Source organism: Arvicanthis niloticus, chromosome 4 (genome assembly GCF_011762505.2).
Source record: "Arvicanthis niloticus isolate mArvNil1 chromosome 4, mArvNil1.pat.X, whole genome shotgun sequence".
Lineage (NCBI taxonomy): Eukaryota > Metazoa > Chordata > Mammalia > Rodentia > Muridae > Arvicanthis > Arvicanthis niloticus.
Genome location: NC_047661.1, coordinates 105,050,395 through 105,063,080, shown reverse-complemented (window position 1 = coordinate 105,063,080; position 12,686 = coordinate 105,050,395). Strand labels below are relative to the sequence as shown.

At 43.3% G+C, this 12,686-nt stretch overlaps 1 protein-coding gene across 3 annotated transcripts in view; it reads left to right on the top strand.

The window, feature by feature from the left end:
- Positions 1-12,686, top strand: part of Alpk1 (alpha kinase 1) — a 102,072-nt gene that overhangs the window by 50,876 nt on the left and 38,510 nt on the right. The window lies entirely within an intron of this gene.

Below are 12,686 nucleotides of genomic sequence, written 5' to 3'. Positions count from 1 at the left end.
TATTAAAAAATAAAGATGAAATAAAGGTGGAGAAAAGCCAAGTTGTTCTTCTAGTAGAATGAAGTGAGAGAGTGGCCCTTGCTCAAAGCATGCAGGTTGAAATGGTTACTTCCACTTACCAAATACCTAACCTGTACAAGAACCAATAAATAGTCTTCTAACTGTCACATTGATCTCTTTCATGGCTAAGAAAGTGAACACTCAGAGAAGTTTCATAACACAGCCAGAACTATGACTTTCCCTCATCATATGAGCATCTCTGCTCTTTCCACTCATGGTTTCCTGCAGACCCAGGCTGCCCTTTTAGATGCTGAGGTACCAGAGGCTGGAGGTAGCTATTACCCAGAGCCTCCCATGTCACACGGTCTCGCTGACTCAGACCCTCCTGGTCATCTCCATGATCTGAAAACAAAAGGGTAGCCTCCGAAAAAACCTGCACCAGTCAAGTGAAGTGTCCAAGATTTCAACAAATGGTAAATGTTGATAAGTCTGATCAGGAGGGTGCACATCTCAGAAGTGGAGAGTTAAATGTGGGGTTCATGCTGGCTGGGCTTTATAGCTGGGTGGTAGACCACTTGCCTAGGATGCAGAAGGCCCTGGGTCCAACCCTCAAAACTTCAACATTTCAACAAAACAACACAACATGCACAAATGTATAGACAATAGCTTTATTAGTAGTCAGGGCTCAGTAGAGTAACTGAACTTATTTAACAGAAATATAAACATGTATGTGTGTATATATATATATATATATATATATATATATATATATATATACACATACATATATGATTTATTATTAGAATGACTTATAGGCTGCGGTCCAATTAGTCTAACAGTGGCTGCCTATGAACCTAAGGTCCAAGAATCCAGTAGTTGTTCAGTACATGAGGCTGGATGTCTCAGCTGGTCTTCAGCGTATGCTGGAATCAGGAAGAAATGGCCTCTAATACCATTAAAATAATGGACTTGCTGTTATGTTTTATAAAAAAGAAGCCAGGATGTGTTTGGTAGAGCACAGCCTGGTGAGGTGGGAGGGGTGCCTCGGCTGGCTCACGGTAAGGCATCTCTTCCTTCTGAGATACCAGCCATACAACGAGTTTAGTATGGAATAGAGTTTATTTAGGGCATGGAAAGGGGAGTTGAGAAAGGAGTAGAGACAGAGGCAGGGAGAGAAGGGGAAGAGGAGAGGCTGGTCAGGATCACTCGAGATAGAAGGGGAGGGGAAGGGGAGATAGGGAGGGAGAAAGGGGTCAGAGATAGAAGAGAGTCAGAGAGAGAGAGAGAAAGGGCAGAGAGAGTAAGAGAGCAAGGAGGAGACAAACAGTCCTCCTTATAGAAAGCCAGGCCTACTTGGCTGTTGCCTGGTAACTGTTGGGAATGCCAATACTTGCTAGCAAGGTGAAAGCAAGCAAGCAAGCAAAGGACAAAAGCTTCCTTCTTCCATGTCCATCCATAGGCTTTCAGCAGAAAGCATGGTCCAGTAGAGATGGGATTTTCCCACCTCACGAGATCTGAATTCAAGGTATGTCTTTTCATCTCAAAGATCCAGATGAAAGGTGTGTCTTCCCTCCTTGAAATGGATCTTCCTTCTTTGAATTAAACACAAGGACCTCACAGGCAGGGCATTCCATGTTTGGGTTTTAGTTAATTTCAGATGTAGCGAAGGTGACAAGCACAAATAGGCATCATAATAGCATGTGCTAGCCAGTTGCATGTGGGTGTTGAGCCCCATGACAGCTTTCCATCCTCAAGCACAAAGGTCTTGAGATGGTTTCCTGAGTGAAAGGGCACTGGACACAGAGCTGTGTGTGTTTCCTTGGCTTCTTAGACATCTCAGACTCACAGGCCTCCTCTGCTCGGCTTCCAGATAGAGTTCTCGTCTAGACTGCAGTGAATGGCACGACTAGCCACTCAGTAACACACTGGAAACTTGAATCATTTTCTGCTCTCTTGCCTGCCAGTAGCTTTTGCTTATAAATATCTCACTAATTCCCTTCTACCGTTATTAATATCCAAGTCTTCTTTGTGCTGTCATAATACAGTGGAATCCCTGAGGCTGGATAATTCATAAAGAACATGGATCTATTTGGCTCATAGTGCTGGAGGCTGACACATCCAAGAGAGTAGCATCTAGACAGGGCCTTCATGCTGTTACCTCTTGGCAGAAGTGGAAGAGTAAGAGAGGTTAGGAATGAGAAAGTAAATCCTCTCTCAATATAACTAATTCATTGACACCGGGATAATCAAATCTTCATGGCCCAGTCACTTCCCATTGGGCCCCTTGTCCTGACTCCATTGCACTGAGAATAGCCATCACACACAAAATTGAAGTTAATCCTTTGAACTCTAGCACCTCCATGCCCAAGCTGCCATCATACCTAGACGAGGTCTCTGCTGTTGCTTCCTGAGTTGTCTCTCATGTCTCCAGATCCACATCTTTTCTCATGAAGAGCACAATTTGCAGGCTAAAAACCTGGTTGTACCACCTCAGTCTACCTAGGGACTACCCAGCGTTACAACAAGGCCTGCAGCCCACCAGATGCAGGCCTCGCCTCTGCCATGGCTGCCCACAGGCCTCCTTTCATCCCATACTCTTACAGCGGTTATTCCGAGCACAGCTCTTACCCACTCTGCCTTCCATACAAGTCCATATATGCTTCATGTGCCATCCTTGAGTTTATTCATCATAGAAGCTGTCTCTCACTTTCATGACTGGATTAACACTCTCCGGTCACATATTCTACTACTGTGCTACTGTGTGCTTACATTTGCCTGAGGAACTTTTATTGTTATCTCTCTTTCCTACTGACAGTCAGCTCCATGACAATGGGGGCCCTGCTTGTCATGCCTTGCTTTTCCTGACATTTATATCTCTGATGTTTTCACAATAAACGCCATTGATTCTCTCTTTCCATCATGGGGAATCTATAGGTAGAACTTGGAGCCTCAGGCGTGGTAGCAGACACCTTTAACCTCTGAGCCATCTCATTAGCCCATTGAATGAATGAACGAATGAACGAATGAATGAATGAATGAAAAGAAATGTATGTTACACATACTATTCATATAGAGTGGTATCTGACATGCATGTATGTGGCAAGCGAAAGAGGTCATCCTGTGTAGCCTCCACACAATTGCCTGGGCAGTGGACAAGGGTATAATAACCACATCTCTCTTCAGAAATAGAAAGTATTTGAATAAATGCTTTCTTTACAGGCTTCCTGATAGGAAGTAAATAACTGAAGATGGTAGTCATATTTGCTGTGTGTATTATAAATTAAAATGGGGGAAGTTTTGTGGTTGGGAATACACACGATAAAAATCTTCTAAAGGTATGCAAATGGACATTTTGTTTACATGGTGGGGTTCCTGGTTCTTTATAGTTCCTTGATTCCCCACAACAAGCATCTCTTGCTATAGTAAAAGATTGAAAGAGAAGATAGGAGAAAGGGGGATGAGGACTTGTTAATCAGGTATCCTTAACTCCAGGTAGGCTCAAATATACATAAACACATCTCTCCCACTTATTTAGTAGATACATGAAACACTGAGTTGGGCATTGTCCCAGCAATGGAGACACTAAGGTCCCAGCTGACTCTGGCAACGCCTCTTGTTACCAAATAAAATAATAGCACAGCATTTTACTTTCTGCCTTTTTCTTTTCTTGTCATGGTAGGTGGCTTGCTACAGCCTGAGTCTCATTATTCCCCTGTGTACCTTCAGAGATCATTGTGCAACCACAGGGACTCACACATACTCTTGTGAATGAATATGGGTGTGGAATACTTTTATCAGTGATTTCCTTATCAAAAAAAAAATGGTGGTGGAGATGGCTTAGTAGTCAAGAGCACTGACTACTAAGTCTTGAGTTCAATTTCCAGCAACCAAGTGATGGCTCACAACCATCTGAAATGGGATCTGATGCCCTCTTTTGGTGTGTCTGAAGACAGCTACAGTGTACCCATATACATTAAATAAATCTAAAAAGAAAAGAAGGTGAAGAAGAGGAAGAAGAAGGAGGAGGAAGAGGAGGAGGAGGAAGGAAGAAGGAAAAAGGAGGAGGAGGAAGAAGGAAGAAGGAAAAAGGAGGAGGAGGAAGAAGGAAGAAGGAAAAAGGAGGAGGAGGAGGAAGAAGGAAGAAGGAAAAAGGAGGAGGAGGAGGAGGAAGAGGAGGAGGAGGAGGAGGAGGAGGAGGAGGAGGAGGAGGAGGAGGAGGAGAAGGAGAAGGAGAAGGAGGAGAAGAAGAAGAGGTGAGTTGGAGACCCTCTAGTTTAAGTCCATTGTTGGATCACTGAGAATAGTAAAGCACAGAAAGATTAAGTGTCCACATTGTCACCAGACCAACTGCTAAAAGTGGCAGGGCAGCAGTGATGTCAGGCTTTCAACCTGCACCGGGCATTTCCCTGTCTACACAGACAGAGCTGTTGTTGGGCCTGGGATAGACTTTTTTTTTTAATGTACTCCAGTTCTCTCTGTGGACAGTAGTAAGGCCTTATGTCTTTCTGTTTTTAGAACAGAATTAATTTTAAAAGAAATTTACAAAAGTTAACCAGCAGCATTTAAAACTATAGTTTCTGGGCTGATGAGATGGTTCATCCTATAAAAATTGACTCCTGAAGGATAAGCCTGATGACCTGAGTTTTTGATCCAAACTCCCACAAGTTGCTCTCTGACCTCCACACACGTACATTAGTGTGTGCTTACCAGTTGTGTTCACACACACACACACACACACACACACACACACACACACAAATAAGAATAAATTAAATTTAAATTTTTTGACCTTTTTTTTTTTCTAAGTATTCTGGTTCTTGCTGTAAAAAGAAGTCAGAGAAGAACTAAATAATTTATTTATTATTTATAAATAATAAGTTATTTTAATAAGTGAAAAGGAGCTACCAAGGGAATGGGACTATGAAAGAGAAATAGCAGTCTGAAAGCCTATGTATTTTCAGAACTTAGAAAAAAGAGTATGACGAAATCCACTGAGGATTTAAACCGTGCTCTAAAACTCTGCCAAGGAGTGGGGGCTGGGCTTTTAATAAAGTGCTCTCAAGTTTCAATGCAAGGTAAATTAAAATGGTGTGGCTTGTCTTTAATATTCTACCAGCGAAACTCTGGTTGCCACAGAATCAGGCATGCAAGTTATCCCTTTGATGAGGAGGGCTCACCCTACAGTGTGAATTTCATGTCCTCATAATGAGGGCAGAAACTGAGCCAAGTCCTGGAGGGATGGATACAGCTCAGCCATGTAGGCAGAGCTGCACAGTGCTAAGTGGTAGCAGAAAATGAGCAAGGTCCAGCGCCGCACAAAGAGGCGACCTTCAGAAAACACATCATCCGAGGAGTGTGTCCACCCACCTTTGTAGGCAGGCCAAGCAACGCCACCTCTCAGAGTCTGTGAGGTGAGGAGCTTTAGGAGGAGCTTACGCGATATCCCCGCTCATCTAGCATGTTTATGCAGGCTGAAGCAAACGGAAGCATCACCTTTGTGCATCAACATATCGAACACTGGATTTCATACAACCGAGCTGACAGTCTTTACAACATATTTCCTGATGGGAACCCTGCAGAGTGGGACTTCTTAGGTCCGTTTGCAGATGAGGTGAGGCATTTGGCTTCATGAGCTAGAGAAATGCTCCAAGCAAAATGCCAAGTGTAGTTAAGATGGAAATGCATTCTATGGCTCCCTTGGTACCCTGCCCCTGCATCCCCTACCCATCATGCCCTGTTAGCCGCCTACTCATAGAGCAAGCTTGCCTTCCACACAGAGGAAAACAAATGTTCTGGTTTTTTTGGAATTTTATACAGCACAACAGGGATTTCCATGTTCCCATTGAGGGATTCGTGATGAATTAATCATCTGTACTTTTCATTTCTCATCCCCTGCTCCATGTGTGGGATGTGCACATACACATGTATGTGAGTGTGTGTGTGTGTGTGTATTTTGGTTTGGGTTTCCAGGTGAAATTTCACTTTATTGCCTACAAATGATGGAATTCTAGGCTCACACTGCTGTGTCTTGCTTCCAGCAGTAAAAAGTTTTGAGTAATCTCCATGAGAAAAACTCCAATTATATGACACATTTATAATATGCACATTTTGAGGAAAAAATGCCCTCTATCATACACTTTTTAAACTTATGATCCTCCTGCCTCTCGGGTATTGACTGAGTAATTGGCTTACTTATTTAATTATGTGCATGCCCTGTTGGTTTTGTTATGTAGATTTCTATACGCTACAAAGTTAAAACCGAGACAAAGACTGAACCGATATCCAAAATTCATTCTTATGGTTGTGTTACTGGCATAAGCATCCTTTTGTCCATGTCAACATTGTGATTGGCTATATTTATTTACAAAAATCTTGATTAGCTCTTTACTTGGAAAATGTAGCCAGGGTAATTTATTTTAGTGTGTATTTGGCTTTAATTTTTATCATTATTGAAAAATTACATCCAAAGATAACTATGCTCAATTACGCTCAGTCCATCCATTAGCTGTGGGAAGTCAATCTGCAACACCATAAGCACTGGAAGAACAGCCCCACTAAGGACTTCTAAGGGAAGGCAGAGCAATCCTGTTGTGCTATATGTCTACCACTCTGCTTGCATATGTTTGAGGTGACAATGACAGAGCCGGTCTGGGTAATTTATGATGGTAGAATGGACCTGGAATTTTTTGACTACTAACATTTGAGTCTGGAACTGCCTGTTGTTAGCATGGAGGACACTGTGGTTTCCACTTCCTTCATCTGGAAGAACAGCAACAACAGAAGCTCTCTGCAGGTTTGGGGTTTTTTGTTGTTGTTGTTTATTTTGTTTTTGTTTTTTATTAAATGAGTGGCTAGCAAGTACCCCACATTCAAGGAATGGAATCGTCACTACCTGGTTGACAAGAAGACACAGCTTGGAGTCAAATAGAAATTTTTTTCTTTTCTCATTTGCACACATATGGGTGTTTTGTCTGCATGTGTGTGGCTACCATGTATGTGCAGTGTCTACAGAGCACAGAAGGTGTCAGATTCCCTGGAACCAGGGTTACATACTCTAGCGTGGGTGCTGGGACTTAATCACGGTCCTCTTGAAGAACAGCCAGTGCTCTACTCTGCTGAGCGCCTCTCCAGCCCCCTAGATAGGACTTTTGTGGTCAAGAGGCAAGACATACAGAGGCCAAGATTGTAGCAACCAATCCTCCCACAGAATAATACTGTAAGGAGTGAAAATTGTTGACATCAATGTGATATCACAATGATAGATCCGAGCATGCAAGCCGTCTTCTAAAGACTGCAAGCAACTGAACACCCAGGATCGTGTCTGTGAACCTAACAGTGTGAGGTCATGGTCCTTTCAGTCAGTACCATCATTATCATCATCAATTATTATTATTATTATTATTATTATTATTATTATTATTATTATTGGAAGCACTTATCACTAATGTAGTATCTATGAGAGAACCGCAGTGACAAGATTCCCACTAGCAGACTGTCCCTTCCACAGCAGCGAACTAACTAGCTAGCTGAGTCTGTTTATCCAGTACCTTGGATTATCTGCTAGACTGTCTATGAGAAAAGCCTGATAGTTCCTTGTTCTGACCCTGGTACTTAGTATTCACATGGGATAGATGTAGTTCTCAGGAGATAAAACAAAACAAAAACTACAACAAAATGCCACCATCCCTTCGTCAGTCACACTGGATTACATATTAGATAGGAAGTTTCTTTCCTTTTGGTCTGTCTCCATACATCTTCACGGAATAAGGTGGAGAAATGGGGTTCTGGGAGAAAAAGATGTCATCTTCATTAGGAAACACCCTCTTGGAAATCTTCCTATTAGCTTACAGCCAATGTTGGGTCACAATCCTAAACTTGAAGTCAAAATATTAGATTATTGTTTGAAATGCTGGCATTAGTTCATTTTTTTTCTTGCCTCAAGTTGATTTGTAAAAATAGCATAGGACACTGGTCATCTGCAAATAGTGTATGGTTGGTGTGTCCCAGCAGTCCATCTGTCTTCACATTGGCAGGAGCCTTTTCCATGGGACCTTCACAGGGGCCTGGGCACCTTCAGGAGCCTGAGCTAGAGCTGAAGCCTGGGCCTTAGCTGGAGCTGCAGCCTCTGCCTTGGTTTGAACTTTGGGCTTTGGTTGGCAGAGCCTATGACCCTTGGCCACGTAGCTTCGAATCTGCTTCCGAAGCTTGGTGTGAGCGATGAAAGCCAGAAGGCTGAGTTGGCGGCTGGGGCCCTTTGGTATCTTGGTCTTAACCGCCTTAGGCTTCACTGGGGCCTTGATGGCCTCTGTGTGTGCACGCACTGCCTTTGCATTGTTGGCCTGCATCTTCTCCAGGCCTTTCTTCCTGTGCTTCTTGGCAAAGTGCATGTTCCTCAGGAACTGGGGGTCAACTCCATTAAGAGATTCGTATCTTTGTGACAGGTTTCTTGATGCCATTTCTATGCCATATCCGGGACTGGCAAATGTGCAGATGATGTGGTTCTTGGACTTGGCCATGTCTGCACTGTAACCCATGGCTCCCGCAGAGCCTGGGATCAGAAGAGCCATTTTATGGTATATACATATAGATATATATACCATAAAGTGTGGGAGGGAGGATCCCCAAGCCAACCTCCTGACAAGGAATAAAAGGAAATGGGAAACTGAGAGGGGCTCAACATTAGGTTAGACACTCTTCAGAATTGCAATAGAAGCCATAAGTTCTGTCTTTAATGACTCCGTTCTTGAAAATGGTGTTTCCAATGTGATCTTTGTCTTGTAATATATATATTCCAGTCAACAGGCAGGAATTTTCATTCTCAAAATGCTCCTAAGTACGGTAACACCATGTCATTCTCCATTACAAATGCATCTCCAGTGTCTGTCACCTAATGCTTAGTGATGGAATGAATGAATCCCCAGCATCTTCTGCCAAGCATCACTAGGGAGATGCCTGGGCGTTGAGATTTCAGCTCATCATCTGCTCTACTTTGGTTTCTGTTGCTGTGATTTAAAACACTCTAACCAAAATCAACTTGGAGAGAGAAGTATTTAGTTGTCTTATACCTCAGAGTCTATTATGGGGAGAAGCCAGGGCAGAGGATCAAGGCAGAAACTAAAGCACAGGCCATGGAAGAAAGATGCTTACGATCTCACTCCCCCTGGCTTGCTCAGCTAGCTTTCTTCTACAACCCAGACCATCATCCTGCCTAGAGACAGTACTGCCCATAGTGGGCTGGGATCGCCTATAGTAATCAGTAATCAAGAAAATGCCCCACAGACAAGCCCTATCGCCTACCTGAAGGAAGCAAATCTGTGACTGCAGCTAACTCTTCCCTGGTATGTCAAGCTGATTACAGAAGCTAACTATGGTTCTACACAAATCAATTCTGCTCTCAGCAAAGCATTTTTTGTTAACTGATGATGGACCTTTGATTTCGTTTTCTATATGGTCATTTCCAACGACGAGATCTAAGTAGAATTTTCCTGAGGACTAGGAGGTATGCTCACAGAAACCCGAACATAGATGCTCCACATTAACATAATAAACATTTTGGGGACTTTCTAACCAATGATAAAAGCCAGGACAGAAACTAGAACGGGATCCAGGCCAGGGTACAACCCTGCTGGGTTTTATTTACTTGTTTCCCTTTTTATTGTGTGCTGGGGGTTGTACCCAGGTCGTACACATGCTAGACACACTCTTGCACACAGAACCCATATTCCTAGCCCTCCAAAGCCTATTTTTATAAGTGTCTACTTTGAAAAAGCAAATCTATTCTGTCTTCCCTATTGTATTCTTTGAGCTTCACTAATTTCTCAGTTCCATTCTAGTTTCTACATTTTTGGTCCGCCGGTATTTTTTAATTTTGTCCCGTATAACAAAGAAATAATGGTCTAAAATCTGAGGTATCTCTGGCTAGCCATCCATACAGGTGTGAAAATAACCAAATCAGCCAAACAGCCAAGTCATCTTTTAGCACTTTCAGCTTCTCTTTAAGCATTGACAATATAGCCACGCGCAGCCGAAGTGCCTGGTGTTACATTCCATGAGATTTAGGCATTTCCTGTGGGGAGATAAGAAGGAGATAAATGCTATCAGTGATATTACTCATAACTGATAATAGTAATAAATGATATTACTAATGCTATATTACTGAATATTGGAGAGCAGTCGGGGCTATGAAGGTCAAAACAGCGGCATCCCAGGACAGTGAGTGCTGTGGATGCTTTAAAGAGGAGCTTTAGGGAAGCCTTTCTAGAAAGAGTGATGGGAGTGAGGCTTGAATTGGGACTGTGCTGACAATCAGAGCAGCAGCCGTGCAGGAGGGGAGGAGCCAGTGCACATGCTCGCTGCTCACACTTGGCTTGTTCTAGAGGCAAAGCAAAGAGGCGAGAGAAGGGGAAGAAATGATAGGCGTCAGATGAACTAGGTTAGTGAAACAGTAAGAGCTGCTATGTCAAACAACTCATTTGCATTTATAGATCTAAATTCTACATTTTACATTTGTGTGTGTGTGTGTGTGTGTGTGTGTGTGTGTGTGCACCCACCCACCGCTAGGAGTGTGAATGAAGTGAAGATGGGAAGGTGTCCATTGGACTTGGACTTTATTGGCAACCTTAAGAGAATGTGTTTAATAGTGTTGAAGATGGGAGCTATGGGAAGAAGAAAGTTTGGAAGGGAGGAAGGAAAGAGAAAGATGAGATGACTCTTGAATTCGGCACCACTGAATGAACACGGAAAACAGTTCAGAAGGCACCTTCTCTACAGGCGTTAAGCACCTCACTGTCAAAATGGCAAGTTTGCCTCAGTACCTTTTCTGTTACTATAACTAAAGGCTACACACTGGGTGATATATAAAGAGTAAAGGTTCTAAAGATTTAAAATCAAGGTATTGAATGGCAAAAGCCTTTATGACAGTGAAGACTTAGTATAGAGTTCCAAGTTGACATAAAACAAGATCATCCAAGACAAAGAGGTTGTGGGCAAGTGAGACCAGTGATGAATCATTGATGTGGTTATTGAACTGACCAAATTTATATCTGGATTCAGGACACCTAGAGTCCAGAGTCAAACAAGCAGCTGACTCGGCAGATTCCAGAAGACACAGGTGGTAGCAGGGTTGCTTATTTTGATACTTTTTTCCACCCTTTAATGATCAACCAAAGCCATTTACTGCAGATCCAAGCAGAGGGAGAGGGGGAGGGGGCAAACCAATGTGCTCTCTCTAGGTCCGGTGAGATAGAAAAGATTTCAGGACTGTTTCCCGTGAATCCACATCTTCCAATGGTAAAATGGACATTTCATGACTGTTAACCAGGCCTGGGAATAGATGTGTCTGGGGTTTTTTTGTCCCCCATTTAGTAGGTGGACAAACATGGAGCATGCCACGTTTGGTCTTCACTTAACCTTCTGTAGTCTGCTTTGGCGGGTTCTGTGCTTATCCCTACTGTTGCCTGCCTTGACATACTCTGGTGCCGGCATCCTTCACTTTTCATTTGTTTATTTTGCCAAGTCCTCGCCTCAGAACCTGTTCCTCCCCACTTACATCTCCTCCTTCCCTTTATCTCCATCCTCCAAATTATCATGCTACAATAATTTCCCTTCACACTGCTCCAGCCAATTGCAGTGCCAGATGGCACGGAGACCCCCTCGCCCAGTCCCTTGAGAGCAGCTGCCATTGTCGTTGCTGTGAACATGTCATGGCTTTGAACTTGTAGCTGGGACCCAAACTTGAGGCTCAGAACTGGGAAGAGGGGCCTACAGCCTCTGCCCTTAAAAAGACATGGCTTGTTAGCATTTTTTTCAATCTTCTGTGTATCGAAATCTCATTGTGGAGTTTAATTCCTTCGCCACCTGACTCGGCTTCCTAGCCATGAAGTTCCCTTTGTGCCTAAAACTCAATTAGAATCCCGTATTTCCCATCCCACAAACAGATGAGGAAACACAAGTCTATGTTTGTGGGCTGTCGGCACGTGTATCTTTGTGTGCTCAAGTGTGTGCCTGTCCCCTTAGGAATCTAGTAAATTCTCTCCGCCCTCTCTAAGTACCTTATTTAAACATGGTCACTCAGCAAGAAGAATACAGTTGCTGTCTGTTCTGTCTTCCCATGAAGACAGCCTGTGAGGAAAGATAAAGGGGTAGGATTCATTTGTTTCTGAGCATAAGATTGCTGGGGTCGCAGCAACCCAGAAATTCTGTTGCTATGGCACATGATCATAATTTTGAGTCCCCAGAGACGGCAGGTCAGTCATGGGTCTAAAAACCCAAACTACCACCACCACCATAACAACAAAGATTCATATGTGGGAACCAATATCCATTTCAAAAGCACTATTCTATTGTAAGCCGTGTGTGTATGTGTGTGTGTGTTTTCTTTCATTTTGGAAGTATGGGGAGGGCAAGGGGTTCCCTTTTCATTTTAATCTAATTGTGCACAGTCCAGGAACATTTTGCCACTTAGGGAGATTCCTTAGTGTCTCTTCCCTACCACACACTCCAGCCTCTTTCATTCCCCCCTTCTCCTGTCAGAGAATATCTCCCACCCTCCTCCCTACAGCCTAGACTGGTGGGGAGATTCCCAGAAGTCTGATGTATTCTGCCTTGCTGCTGAGGAATGTACTGTCCCCTCACTTGGCAGCAAATGAAAGTGGGTATTAATTTCCCGAAGAACGGGGAGAAACAGA